Genomic DNA, 15,195 nt, shown 5'->3' with positions numbered 1-15,195 from the left:
TCATGCTATCTTCATTTGTAGGTCATTACACTCTGCTTTCATTTACTGCCCCCCACTTTCACCTGCGACGCTCCTGCCTCTACCCTACCTGCCCTCCTTTCTTCCCCCCTTAGCCCCCTTTCTTATTCCATTAAACTATTCCCCTTCTTCTTTAAGATTACTTCCTCCCTTCTCGTGATCCCCCTTTCAGTTTTGTGACTGATACACGTGTATGCAGGTGTAAAAATGCACATATATTTACAAAGGTGTAATTTTAAATCTAGATTCTGCATACAACAGAAATTAAATTGTATTTGTCTTTCCGAAACTGACATTTTACTTAAAATGATTTCCAGTTGTATCAATTTTCCTGCAAATGCCATGCTTGTATTTTTCTTTGGAGACTCACAACATTCCATTTTCTTTATGGATAGTCATCAGTTGATAGACATCTAGGGTGGTTCCATTTCTTAGCTACTGGGTGCTGCAACAAGAACTTTGTGGTTGAATATAGAAGCAACACTGATACATCTAGATATATGGTAGTTCTAGATTTATTTTCTGGAGGAACCCTCATGCTGATTTTCATAATGAATGCACTAGTTTATACCCCCACCAAAAAAGAATATGAGTTCCATTTTCCCCACATCCTCACTGGCATTTGTTGCCACTGTTACCCTGATGACGGCCATTCTGACTGGAATGAGATGGAATCTCGAAGCAGTTTTAATTTTCATTTCCCTAATAGCTTAAGATATTGAACACTTTCTCAGGTATTTATTTACTATTTGTATTTCTTCTTTGGAGTACTATCTAATAAACCCATTAGCCATTTACTAGTTTTGATTTTGCAGGGATTTAATTTTTATTTATCCTAGACATTAACACTCTGTTTGATGTATAGCTGGCAAAGATGTTTTTTCCATTCTGTGTGATGACTGGTTTTTTGTTTGTTTTGTTTGTTTGTTTGTTTTATTTTGTTTTGTTTTGCTATAGAAAGCTTTTAATGTCACATAATCCTATTTGTCATTTATTGGCATAAATTGACTTTCGTCTTCTATAGTTGCCCATGTGCCATACTTTATCAACTTCTGATTCCCAGTATTTGAAATAAGTAGAGCCCTGTGAGAAAAAAAAAGAAATACATCCTAAATTTCTTTTTATCCCATTGCTGCAACAAGCACACCCAAGAGGATGCCTCATGCACTTGGCCAGCATCTAGCATTCTATCACAAGAGTCCAGGAAATCAGAAATTCCTTCAAAGTGACTAAGCCCCAGGACAAAGCACAATGGGGTCTTGCTGCAGGTGCATACCATTGCTTGTGTGAACTATTATGCTTACGGGCAAGAATGAGCATAATTACACAAGACTCAAGGATAAGAGAACAAATCAAAAGTGCCCTAAAAATTCAGGGAGAATACAGCAGCTGAAGTGAAGGAGACGCTGTTGGGGGAAATGTGAGGACCAGAAGCAAAGTCTTGCTGTTTCTGGTGACCCGGGCTTGTTGGGAGAAGCAAGGACTGATTTGGAACTGGATTTCAGTTGCCAGGATGTTTGTTTATTTAAAAGGGAATCAAGTCAAGTGTCAACGTTCCCACCTAGAAATCTACACAAGGAGAATGGATTAGCCTCTGTGTGTTTATCCTCAGGGTTGGGGAAAGAGTTGTTTGTCTGTTAACATAAACAGTTGCACTAAGTTGCTCAGAAGGTCTGTTTGCTTTCCCTGGAAGGGCAGAGCAACCCACTCCTCAGAAATGTTTGACCTCTCTCCTCTCCTGCCCCAAGATAAACAAATGGTATGCTAGATGAAGGCCTGGCCTCCCCAGGAAGAACCTCTGATTTTCTTTCCTCATCTGTAAAGTGAGTGCGCTAATAGAAGCCCCATCAGACAGAGACCATTAGGAGGGACAAATGTTCTGCTCTCCATGCATGTAACAGCAGAATAATTGCCCAGTACAAAGGCAACCCTTCAGGGAGGGGACATTGAGCCCATAAATCCAGACCCTGTAGCATCCTGGAAAATGTCTCTCAATCTCTTGGTCTTCTATGTTTCAAATAAAGGAGATGATGGAGAACCAGATTTGCCCTACAACTCACTGAATTGTAAGATCTTGGTTGTGGATACAGAAAAATAAACATTTTATGATTTTTATAGTCATGCCCTAGAATGATCCAAACATTCAAATATCCACCATTACTGGAAAGAGATTACAGAACTGGAAAAAATGGGAAAATGAAGGGAAAGAGAAAAGGACAGAAGAAAAGAGAAAATAAGAGAGGAGAGATGAATCCAATTCTAAGAGGCTGGGCATTGGAGGTCCATTTGTGCCCTCTGATCACACCAGGGGAGCTTCCCTGAGGAGATGATTGACAAGAAATGATAGGTAGTCAGAGACAGAGAGATGGTAGATGGAGGACGCATATTACATATATATGTACATGTGGGTCTTTAAGCAATTTGAAAGTACAATAAGTTTATGCTTTACCTAAAAGAGAACAGAAAAATATAATCTAAGTATTCAATAGTGTGCTCATGTAGCTACAATTGTGGTATAATTTATCTTCAGAATTATAGGTAGCAATTTAAATAACATATTTTAGAATGATGTGGCAACATTACAAATGTTTGCAGTATTGTGTTACATGTTTAAAGGGAGACTGAAAACGTAAATCAGGTGTGGTCAAGATATTACATTTCTTTCTAATCTTTTCAGACTTTCCAAATATTATCTAACGTGTTTCATAGTGGTGTATACTCCCATGTGTTTAGAGGCAGTTTAGAGGACTGAAGTTGAATGTCCCTTGAGTCAAGATCTCAGGTTCGAATCTGTTATCTGTGCTCAGATTTGTCCATCTTTCTCTTTTAAGAGTTGCATGGGAGCTATGTTGGGGATAGCAACATCCTTGCTCTAGAGGGGGAAAGGACAGGTCTGCATTCTCTGCAGATTCTAACCCCATATTTTATCCATGGCATATTCAGCCATGAGTGTGTGTGTGTGTGTGTGTGTGTGTGTGTGTGTGTGTGTGTGTGTGTGTGTGTGTGTTGACAGAGGTGGGGAAACAAATCCTGCAGAGCAAGCAATAAAAGAACCAACAGCCTTCTAATCAACTGTCTTAAAGATTACCACTCAAACTAGACAAATTGATCCAGCCAGCTTTATGTAGCTGCCTGCCTAGAATTTCCCTCAACCAAGAGCATTTGGTTTGATGAGACGCCCTGTTGCTTTAGAAAGTATCTCATTTGCTGTCTGCTTCTCTGTATGATGCAGACCCAGCTGTTCTGGTTTTCTTAGACTTGTGGCTTAATGTGAAGCAAGGCAAAGAGGGAGGGGAGGTGAAGTTATTAAGAATTTAAAAGGGGGGGACTTGACTTCACAGCAGTATCCCTAAGTATTAATTTAATACCAAGGAAAGGAGAAGGTGGGGAGGATGTGGAGAAAAGGAGGAGGAAGATGGGGAAAAAGCTGTGTCATCAGCTTGCCTAGATGCCAGTTGCTGTTTAGTTGTTCAAGCTAATTTTTTATTGTACCCAAAACTCTTAAGAAGTATTTTGAAATATTTTGTTCTCCTTTGTAATTAAAGTTAGCAAGACCAGCATCTCTTAACATCTTTAAATATCTGTCACCATTTTGAAGGCTTTCCCCACTGTGAAACCTGTAATTAAAATTTATACTGTATTATACTGCTAACTTTATTTTAGATTAAAAAAAAATTGCAAACCTACTTTGGGTCTTTGGCCAATCATCAGTGAAAGCAGACTGTAGTCATGGCTGAGGCTCCAATGATTACATCTGAGCACATTAAGTTTTGTATGGCTCAAACTCTACAGAGTTGGGAGCTGTTACAGGGAAACTTACCCACAGGCAGGCTTGCAGATTGAATAATTCCAGTCAAAGATATCCCCATGTTCCTACACTAGCAGGTATATATGAGACTATTACCATGGAAAGAATTTTCAATGAGTGTAATAAAGTAAAGCATCTCAAGATGGAATTATCTTTGATTGTCTGGGAGGATTCCACAACCAATGTTCTAAGAGATGCTTAGATGCTTAGATGACAAGCAGGGAGTGGGGGGAAGAGAGAGCCCCATGAAGATGGAAGCAAAGATGAGTGTCACATTGTCCTAAGTCAGGGGATGCCTAAGACTTCCAGAAGATGGAAGAACCAAGAATGAGTTTTCCCCCAGATCCTTCAGAACAACTGTGCTCCTGCTAACTTGATTTTAGACTGCTTTTCTCCACAACTATTTTAGAATAAATTTCTATTGTGTTTAACCATCTAATTAATGATGTTTTATTATTGTACTCCCAAGAAACTGACACTTCAGTTGTGTGATCTTAGATACATTGATTTACTCTCTGGACCATTTTGTCCACTAGATTATAACAGTAACCTGCAGTGTGGAAATGAACATGAAACCCAATAGAAAATAAACAACCCAGTGTCCGGAGGTGCTCCATCAACAGTATTCATAGTTACTATGCTGTTGATATTAATAAGATCAACTTTGTTGTGATGTTAATCTTCATTCTCAATCTGACTTTACTAAGAATCACCTAGAAGACTGAGACACATCTCTGGGTGTGTATGTGAGGATGCTTCCTGAGGGCAATGTGAATGGTGCCTATGCCATGCCATATGGGAGCCTGGGCAAGCAAATAGGAAAGAAACAGACAAAGTGAGCACAATGCCAGTATTCCTTCTTCTCATGGCTTCCATCTATTCGGTTTCTTGTCAACCACAAAGAATCACCTTTGCCACACATTCCCACTGCTCTGGTGTCCTCATAACCAGTCCAGAAACATGGAACCAAAGAGGTATGATGCCCAGGGTCAAAATGAATCCCGCCAGTAAAGCTTTTTCTGCCTGGCAGTTTTGCACATCTGAGTAGAAGTAAATAGCATGTGAGTAAAAATTGAAAATAAATAGCAATTGGAAGCCCAGGAGGACTTGGAGCCTGTGGTTGTTCCTCTTGTAAGATGTACTGTGAAAGAATGTTTAACAACCCAGTTAAAAGCACTGGAAGCTGTCTTTCAGGAACTTTTCTCAATGGCCTCATGGTATACGTACTAAATGCTAAGCTGAGTAAATATTAAACTAAGGAAAGTGGTCAAGGAAAACAGGTATAATTAAGCTGGTGTTACACTCTATTAACCACCTTTATAGGAACAAAACAATGAGCCGGCCATAAAAGAAACCTAACTTGAATCACTAGCTAGAAAATCTGGTGAGAATGGAATCTGATTAGGCAGTCATTTTCTCCTCCTATAAATGAATGTCTAGTTAAGACTCTCGGTGTTGTGGTGTGAATCTGCAATGCCCTTAGTGCGGGCACTCACAGCAGCTCTGAGCTCCCGACTGCAATGGCTGTTCCGGAACAGGAGATGAGACTGGGCAGTGCTCCTCCCTGTCCTCCAGCTCTCTTTCTGCCCCAACTTTACTTTCCCTACCTGAACCTTAGGGAAGACGACCTAAGTGACCAGTGTCGGGCTGCACACGTCTCTTTCACAAGCACCTTGTGCAGCTATGCGTCCATACATTCACCACCTACCATCCACTGGAAAGTCCTGTATCAGGGTTGCATTGGCCTGTGAGTATAAGCACAAGTATTTAGAGGGCAGCTCAGCACTATAGCAATTTGGTAAGCAACTGTATCCAGTTCCTACTTAGGGCTTACGGTCTCTGCTCCCAGGGAGGCTTTAAAATTTTTTTTATATATAACTTGTTTTATTTTTTGAAATTATAATATTGTGGTGATAGATTGTGTACCCTAATAAAGCTTGTCTGAGGATCATAGGACAGAGCCAGCCATTAGATTAGACATAGAGGCTGGACAGTGGTGGCACACATCCTTAATCCTATCACTCGGGAGGCAGAGATCCGTCTGGATCTCTATGAGTTTATGGCCACACTAGAAACAGAGGCAGGCAGTGGTGGCACATGCCTTTGATCCTAGTACTAGGAAACACACATGCCTTTAATCCCAGAAAGTGATGACAGGGCAGTATATAAGGTGTGAGGAAACAAGAACTAAAGCAGTTCAGCTAAGACCCTTTTGGGTGAGGACTCAGAGGCTTTCAGTCTGAGGATTCGTGGAAACAGGATTGGCTGAGGAGTTGGTGAGGTGAGATTGGCTGTGGCTTTCCCTGCTTCTCTGATCTTTCAACTTTCACCCCAATATTTGGCTCTGGGTTTTTTTTTTATTGAGAGACAATTTAACATTCAAACAACATAATATTATTACATCATGTCCCCTTTCTCTTTCTTTCTTTTAACCTCTCCATTCCTCCTCTTTATAATTCTCAAATTCATAGCCGTTTTAAAAAATGTTAATTGTTGTTATATAGAATCTGAAACACATAAGTACAACCTGTTCTGTATGTATAATGTTACCTGTGTGAATATTATCTCAGGACCGACCACTTGTTATTAGATTACCAGTTGGTGTGCCCTTTCCTGAGGAAGACTATTTCTCTTGCTCTCAGCATCCCTTATTTGTCTATAGCTCTTTGTCAAAGGTTAAATCCTTTTGAGTTTCTCACCTTTTGCTTTACCATGCCTATTGGTATTGTCATTGTTCAGGACTTGTTTAGGCAGCTGTGTTGAAGAGACTTATTGATGTAGCTTCTCGGTATTTCTGGCAAACAACCTCCCAGCAAATTTTTCACGGAGCTTTGCTCCGGTTTCAGTACAAGCATGGATTCCATTCTGTGGATCCAGTCTCGGATTCACCAAGAGAGCGGTTGGTTTGCCCCATGGCAGTAGTGACACTGGTGCACGAGTGTGCATATCTTTATTATTGCAGATCATAGGATTCACAGCAAGGTAAGATCACTGATTCCTTGTCTTCTCTGGAAGCCTGCATAGCACCTTCCGGAATTAAGAAAGCTAACCATCGGGGAGGAAGCACTGAGCTTCATATAAATACATAGCACAAAATGGCGGAGGTGTGTTCAGAGCTATTTCAGAAGTTGTTGGAAATTCTATCCTAATCCTAAGCAAAAATTAATTCAATTCTTTTTCTGAAACTCAAGTCTGCTCCTTAAATGGCAAATTTTAAAGTATAATACGTACCACAGATACACTAATTTCATAATTACACACTGAAGAATGACGGTAAGAAAACAGTGAAAGTCTTTGCTTTAGGCAATGAAAACCATTATATTTCTAGAAGAGCAGAGCATTTCATATGCACAGTGAAAACACTGCAATCTATAACGTACAGTGGTCTTAATTCTGAGTCAACATGTTTCAGGCAGCCTTTGTTTGTGTTGCATGATAGGATGTCATAGACAATACAAAGTGATTGTACTGTCCTTTTAGAAGCAAAGTTCCAGGGAAGTCACAAAATACAACATGGGTAAGTACTCTCAGAAGTGCCTTTAATTAGGGACACATTTGATTTTTTTTGTTAATTTTTGGTCATTACACACTTAAAACATATTGTTGTCAAATTTTTCATGGTCCCCACATGACACAACTTCTTATGGATGCCAGACTCCACTGTTAAAGAAGCTAGGTCCAAAAAATTATGTGTTAAAGTCTGGCTTGCCAGCTGATAGGTTTTCAGATACTAATGGAATCATGGGGGCATTCATCTCATCAGTGGGTTCATTTATTAATGCATTTATAACTTATTTTTGTCTTTTGGAAAAGGGTCTCTTGGATCCCAGACTGGCTTAGAACTTGTTGTATAGCCAAAGATGGCCTTGAACTTCTGATACTACTGCCTGTCTTGAAAGTGCTAGAATTATAGGCATGTCTCCTATGACTGGTGTTGTGAAGTCCTGAAGGTTGAGGCTATGGCTTCATGCAGGCTAGGCAAGCACTCTATCAGCTGAGCTACATCCCCAGTAAGAATTTGCAATCTAGTGGAATTTATTTATTTATTATAAATTGCAGTCTAGTGCAATTTATTGGGAGGTGATGAAACTAAGGTATTGGGCTAGACTAGGAAACTAGATCAATGGAGTTATTCCTTTGAAAGGTATTTGCTATCCATGGCCCCTTGTTTCACTCTCTTCCTCTGCCACCCAATCTCTATGAGGTAGGCTGGTTTTCCCTATTACATAATACTTGCTATTCTTTCAAGTCCAAAGTAACAGGGCCAAGCAATCATGAACTAAGACTTCTGAAATAATTAACCAGGATAAATGTTTCCTCTTTAATTTCACACACACACACACACACACACACACACACACACACACACACACACACACACTACTATGAATTTTGTCACAGTGACAGAAGGGTGAGTCACACAGAAACATCTTTTCAGGAAAGTCTATCTCTCTTCCTTGTTGTCATGGTCTCTCAAAGACACTGTTCGTCACCTTCCCTTGGTCATTATTATTATTTTGTTTTCATGTCCCTGCTACAACAGCTGTTCTAGTACAGGCACCCATAACTTCTCCCTGATGATGGCTACAATCTTCTTTCTGACTTCATTCTTCCCTAGCTGGCCCCAGTAGATCAATGCATCTATCAGCCAAAGTGAGTGGAGTAAAACCAGCATCATTCCATGACAGCACAGTGGCTTCTCTTCTCACTTGAATCAAAACTGAAGTTTCAAACCCAGGGATCTAGCACTAACTTGGTCGGGATCTATCCCTTACCTCTCTTTCTAGGCTTAGTCACACTTTCTATGCCTGACATGTTCCTAAATCATTTTCTCTTTTGTTGACTTCCTACAGATTTCCCTTGCCTACAAATACCCCCTCCTTTTCTTAAAACTGGATGTTTCCTGGCACCCTGACTTCACTTGCAGAAATAACCTTAAAGAGATTCTTTGACCATATAGAAATCTGCTTAACTTTCTTCTTTGTATCTGACACCGTGTGAATTAACAAGATGATTAATGTGTTTCTTTGGCTTCTGTTTCTCTCCCCAACAGAATATAAACATCTTGAATGCAAGAGCTCATGTTATTCAGTGCTACATTATCAGTGGCCAGAAGAGAACTTGGATCAAACAAAACTATTAAAAAAAATATCTGCTGAAGGTTCAAGCAGAACTGAGTATTCCTGGCTTGGAGCAATGGCTCTCCACTGGGACTGGTTTGGGCACCTGAGAAGCATCTGTCATAGTCTGGAAACATTGTGTATTGTCACATCTCAGCTGAGTGTTGTTGACATCTAGTAGAGAGAAGCCAAGGGCTACTGGTAAATGTTCCACCATGTTCTGGATAGCTCTACAATGAAGCACTATCCAGTTCACAATGCCCACAGTGTGGAGGCCAAGAAGTCCTGACTTACAGTCACTAAGTTGCCAACAAGATACTCAGTATCCCATATATATTATAAGAAGAATACCTAATGCTTGACCATCAATGTTGAGGAAGAAAGACACTATGCACTGTGAACTGACCACAGTGTATGACAGCTGTCTTGACTTATCAAAGGTGGGTCTACCATGCTATGCAGTACTTAAAAGTAGTACACAATCAAGCAAAACGTAATGGAAAATGTTACCAAAATGTCATAGAAGCTTTTCCTACCACACCAATTTTTTCTAACCCTCCATATCCACATACACATACCACATATTCCATAGCATGATACATAATAATATTTTTCTACTCAATTCTTATCTAAATATGCTTATTTTAAATATTTAATATCACTAGTTTTGTCAGATTGCAGTTATAGCTTTTAAATTATAGTCTTATATTTGTTAAATAAAATGGTATATATTCATGATCAAAACCATTATGTTTTAGAATATCAACATACATTATAAAATAATTAAATTGGTCAAGTTAATATGTGTATTATATGGTGGTTTGAGTAAGAATGGCACTCAAAGGCTTATGTATTTGCATGCTTGGTTCCCCAGTTGTGGAACTGTTTGGGAAGGATTAGAAACTCTGTGTGTGTGTGTGTGTGTGTGTGTGTGTGTGTGTGTGTGTGTGTGTGTGTGTGTTTCAGTACCTGTGGCCTTGTTGGAGGTGGTGTACCACTAGGGGTAGGCTTTGAGGTTTCAACAACCCACACTAAGCCCAGTCTCTCTCCTCTTTCTGCTTGCAACTTACTGATCAGATGTGAACTCTCAGCCATGTTTTCCTGCCATCTGCTATGCTCTTTGCCATGATGTTCATGGCTGATCCCTCTGAAATGGTAAGCAAGCCCCTGATTAAATTCTTTCCTCTACAACCTGTCTTGGTCACGGTGTCACTTTAACAACAATAGGACAGTAACTAAGACAAATTATATCACATGCAGTCTTCTCTAGGCTACTGAACAGAAGAAGAATGGTTATGCTTCTCCTGATGCACTTGACCTCTGAGATAGGCCAACAGGAAAAAGAAGAGTTAACTCCTATGGAGCAATGTAGTAAGGCTTTGTGGCTTTGAAGAAGCCTGAGGTCAGGAATAATGCCAAAAGCAAAGTGTTTGCTTAAGGTATCCAGGATGCTAATCATGGTTAGAAATTCCTAGGAAGCATAGAGGTTCTTCCTCAAATGTGAGAATATAGCTTCTCTGGTGCAGGGGACTTATCAATAGCAGAAAAATGCCTGTTTAAACAGGGAATAGTGTACTTACCATGGACCAGACCAACCTGTTGCACCTGCCTGATGACCCTCTGAAATAAAGAATTCATCCAGGTCCTTTAAGTGCTCTTCTTATTGTCCATATACTGAGGACAATGTCAATTATACATAGCCTAAGAATCCAAGACTTATGCCCTAGATACATATTTCACCATCTCTGGTTTCACTGCTTGGAGACCCAACAAAATCTCTTCAAAAAGACCCTTATAGCTCCACTGAAACTATTAGAATCTTTATAAGACAAAATGAGTGATGTTTTTAGAAGTGAAAAACACTGGCACACGTAGCATGAAGTGTGTATAGGCTTTGTTCAGATAGAAGTGAGTCTGCAGGGAGAGCATGCCCTTTGCACCATAGTAGGCAATGTAATAAACATCACATAAATACTGAGTTGGCATGTGGAACTTTTGTTTTTGTTCTTCTGATACCAGACAGTCTGTTGCCATGGAAATTATTCTGTTGCCTTACAAATACAGCCTTCTTTCCAAAAGTGCAGAACAACCAAGCCTGTCTGCATTGAGGAATCACTCTTGTTTTTTCCCCCATATAGGAAGAACATGCTTCTCACATCTCTAAGATGAAACCTTCCAACCTTGACCTTATAGTCAAGGCTTTTGTCACATTCATAAGGATTTCAAAAATGAAGTCACTCCTTTGCTCACGAAAATCATCTCACTTGATCTTATGCTTCCTCCTTCAAAAGAAGTTTGGGTTCCAAGCTGCTTCAAAGCACTCAGCACCTGCTAAGGGTCTAACATTCAGCCGAATTCTGAATGTTCTTGAGATAGCTCAGAGCCATTTATCTACTAAAAATCATCTGGTTGTCTACTAAAGATGTTCATTGGCCGTGTGTGAGACGAGACTGCTGGTTCCCAAGGCTGCTTGCTTCGGCACATCCAGCATCGTTTTAAAAATCATCTTTCCACTTAATGAACCATCACCTGTGTATTCTGGCCTCATCTTAAGAGACTGCAGAAGGAGGATATGCTGTTACTGTAAGTCTTTCTTAATGAACATCAGAAAAATCAAATCAGTGTCTTGTGACTCCAAACCTCTTGCTTCTGACACATCACACGTTCTCCAAGAACTACTATGCCCATTTGAGTTTCTTCCTTGATTTCCCTTAATGAAAGAGTGTGGCCTGACGGTGCAAGCAAAATAAACCTTTCCACCCAATTTGTTTGTAGTCAACGTGTTTTATCATAGCAACAGAAAAGAAACTGTAATACTAAAGTAAAAGATTTATCTGTAATAATAGAGACACTGCCTGTCTGCAAATACTTTGTTGTGATTAAACTTACAGGTTCAGAGGTCTTATTACCTGGATTTAAATGCCGGGCTTATAACAATTTCTAGATTATTTGGAAGAGATCACCTAACCACTCCATACTTTATCCCCCTCATCTATAGGAAAAGGTTATTTCAGAGATTAATTAATTCAGTAGAGTACTCCTTACCCAGTGAGGTAAGTGTTGTGGGCACTATCTCTTTTTATTATTTTAGTGTTGTTTAGAAAATTCTGGAATAAGAGACTAAATAATTTACATAAGAAAAAGATACAGACTTGTATTTATATATTTTATTTTGCTTTTGCTTTCCAAAAAAAGTGTAAATGCCATCTAAATAGAAAAATCAGAAAAGGTAGTTGTTTAAGTCAACAATGAATGAATGATAATATAGTCTAAGTACAATGTTAATCCTGAGCATATGACAGGCAAAAATAAAACACAAGCGAACAAGTAGAGAAAGATGTGCAGTAAACATGGCAAATAAAGAAAATGAAAGATGTATTGGAGTATTTAGTACTAGACAGGAAAGATGGTCCAGGATATCTCCTATGTGTCATCATTTAATGAATCCATTGTATCAAATACCTGCAGATAGCCAAGTATATAATGCAGACAATAGATCCTGTTTAGGCGGAATTAATGAAGTACTGTGGTCTACACACACCACTCCTGTTTAGAAACGAAATCAGGATTCTCCAAGGTTGTGCCTTGAAAGGCTGACCTTTATGCAATGGACTCTTGGTGTGTCATTCATACTGTCATCTGTTAATGCAGGTATCAGTCAGACTGCTGCTCTGTTGGAGTTATTTCTCCTCTCTCTGGAGTTAGACAATACCTGTTCCCAAGGGCAGTGCAGTGGGTAGAGGGAGGTGCTCTGTGCTCTGGCAATCAGGGTTTGAGTTTCCATATATTTATCTCTTGAAATCTTTAAAGTTTCATGACAGCTGGTATAATCTAAATGTCTGAGCCATTCATGAAGTCAACACCACAGCTTGAGGGGTGTGGAATGGGGGATAGAGATAGTGCCAGCGTTCTGATTAATAATTAAAAGAGAATTAAGAGTAGAGTTGGCATAGCAGTACACACCTTGAATCCCAGCATTAAGACAGGGGCAGAGAGTTCTTTTTAGTCTGAGGCCAGCCTGGTCCACATAGTAAATTCCAGGCCAGCCAGGAATATATAGTGAGACCCTGTCTCAAAACAGAATAAAACAAAAGAAGAAGAATTAATATCAAGAAGCAAATATGGTTCTCAGAAAATCTGAGGACTCTCATGTGTCTGAGTCCCCACTACATACCTAGCATTTGAGCACAGGCGGATGATGAAGGGTGGGGATATTCATTGTTTGCAGTACTTTCAGACTCGCTATAATATGTAACATCAGAATAGGTTTCAAAATTCGGGGACACTCTGCTCTACCTTCAGACAGAATCATGGAAGTAAGTGCTATCAACTCCATTTTAATTTCAAAGGAAGACTGGGTGAGCAATGATCTCATTCTGTAGCCCAGGCTAGCCTCAACACATGGTGATTCTCCCTGCTCAACTTCATTCACAGAGTGCTGGGATTATAACTGTGTACCATCATTTCTGCTTCATCTCCATTTCAAATAAAGACACTGAGATAAATAATACAGTAATACTAATAGTAATAATAACAAAAGCAATAATAATTTTAAAATGTATTTTATGATACCATCATAATGGAAAATTGACAGGTCAAATCATTTCTACAGTATAAGGATTGATACAACTGCCCAGATCTACCTTCTCCTTGGAGCTAAGCAATTTTGTGCTTTAGAGAACAAAGGCAAGAGTAGTCTATCCCAGATATAACTTCCTTTCTAGAAAAACAGGCAGCTGTACTGACAAGTTGTTGAGGAGTAGTAGGCAAAGTGGTGCTCTCAGACAAGGATGCCCAAGGTAAGCTTCTATCAGGGAGGAGTACAGATTCCAAAGGCCGGGTGCCAACTTCAATGCCAATTCCCCAGGAACAAGGTCCAGTAGTGGGGAACCAGCTTCATCCCATGTTGTAGAAAGCCAAAGGGAAGAGGGAAAGAAATGAGCAAATATCCGGTTACTCATCCTATGGAGAGTGCTTTCATGTTCTTAAAGGTAATACTTGCTTGGGGCTAGAAAGGAGTGTCTGCACATAGATGAGACGTGAAGCTGGGGGAGATGGTGCCACCCTTCACACTGACAGGAGCTGGGCAGATGGCACATGGCACATGGCAGCATCCTGTACTTAGAGCTTTTGTTACATACCAATGATGAGCTTGGAGGGATGTGTGTGAGGTGGCTATTAACCTCAGGGGGATGTTTTCAACCATCTCTTGGAAGGGAGAAATAGCTTATGAAACTCTGAGACACTGGTCCACAGATGAGTGCTCAAAGAAAGGGAGAGCCTTCTGGATTATCTCCAAGGCACTAAGAGCCTTCTCAAATGTGCCTTGCCTTTCACGGACTCTCAGAAACAATTGAAGCAGAGCCACAGGATTATTTGTAATGGAGCCAAATGACACCCAAGAAACAAACGTCACCTCCTGGCCACATCTATCAATTGTTCCCAGGTAATGACAACAGAGGGCATGAATCTCAAGGAATTCACTTTTGAGAGGAAAGGGGGAAGGGCTTCAGGGAAGTGGCATTTGGATTTGTCTATAGCTCCAATTTCCTTTCATGAATATTTCATTTAATCCGGTATTAATCATTGAGTAGTAATGGCTGTCTCCCTGTCTCTGTCACTCAAGCAGCCTTTCCTGTCTCCTTTCTTCCCACCCAGCCCCCAGCCACTTCACTGCTCCTTTTATTATCTTTTCTTCATATGATTTCCTTGACTTTTTTCTCTCTTTTCTGTTCTCCACTCTTCATACTTTAGAACAACTTAGAATCTGTCGGTCTCTCCTTGCCTCTCTCTTGTACACACATCTTCCTTTCACCTGCCCAATTACCTTATCTTTTAATCAGAAATATGTCTAAATTCTGTGTTTTCTCATCCACATGCCCACATGGGCAAAGGTTTCTGGAAGATCTTTACATGTACAGCAGGTCCCAGGAGGATTCTCTGTGTTTCTGTCAGTGACAACCACAGAGAAACTTTGCATGAACTCCTAGCTAGGGAGCTTCATTTTACACAAGATAAGCACACTCTGGTGGAGACAATTCCACTGGGAAATACATGCTCTGAGCCCTCTGTTCACTTGTCAGGTACAAGAGGGCATTTCTCACAGCAAATTCAGTCAGGGTGCCTAAGGAACTGATAAAAACCAGGTCAGGCAACATGAAGGGGGCATAGAGAAAGTTGAGACTGAATAGTTTTCTTGCCTCCCAAGAAAAAGGGGAAGTTTCTTGGTATCTTCCTCTATAAAATCTG

Source organism: Peromyscus californicus, unplaced genomic scaffold (genome assembly GCF_007827085.1).
Source record: "Peromyscus californicus insignis strain IS unplaced genomic scaffold, ASM782708v3 Scaffold_20__1_contigs__length_68692818, whole genome shotgun sequence".
Taxonomy (NCBI): domain Eukaryota; kingdom Metazoa; phylum Chordata; class Mammalia; order Rodentia; family Cricetidae; genus Peromyscus; species Peromyscus californicus.
Note: the sequence above shows the minus strand (reverse complement) of the source record.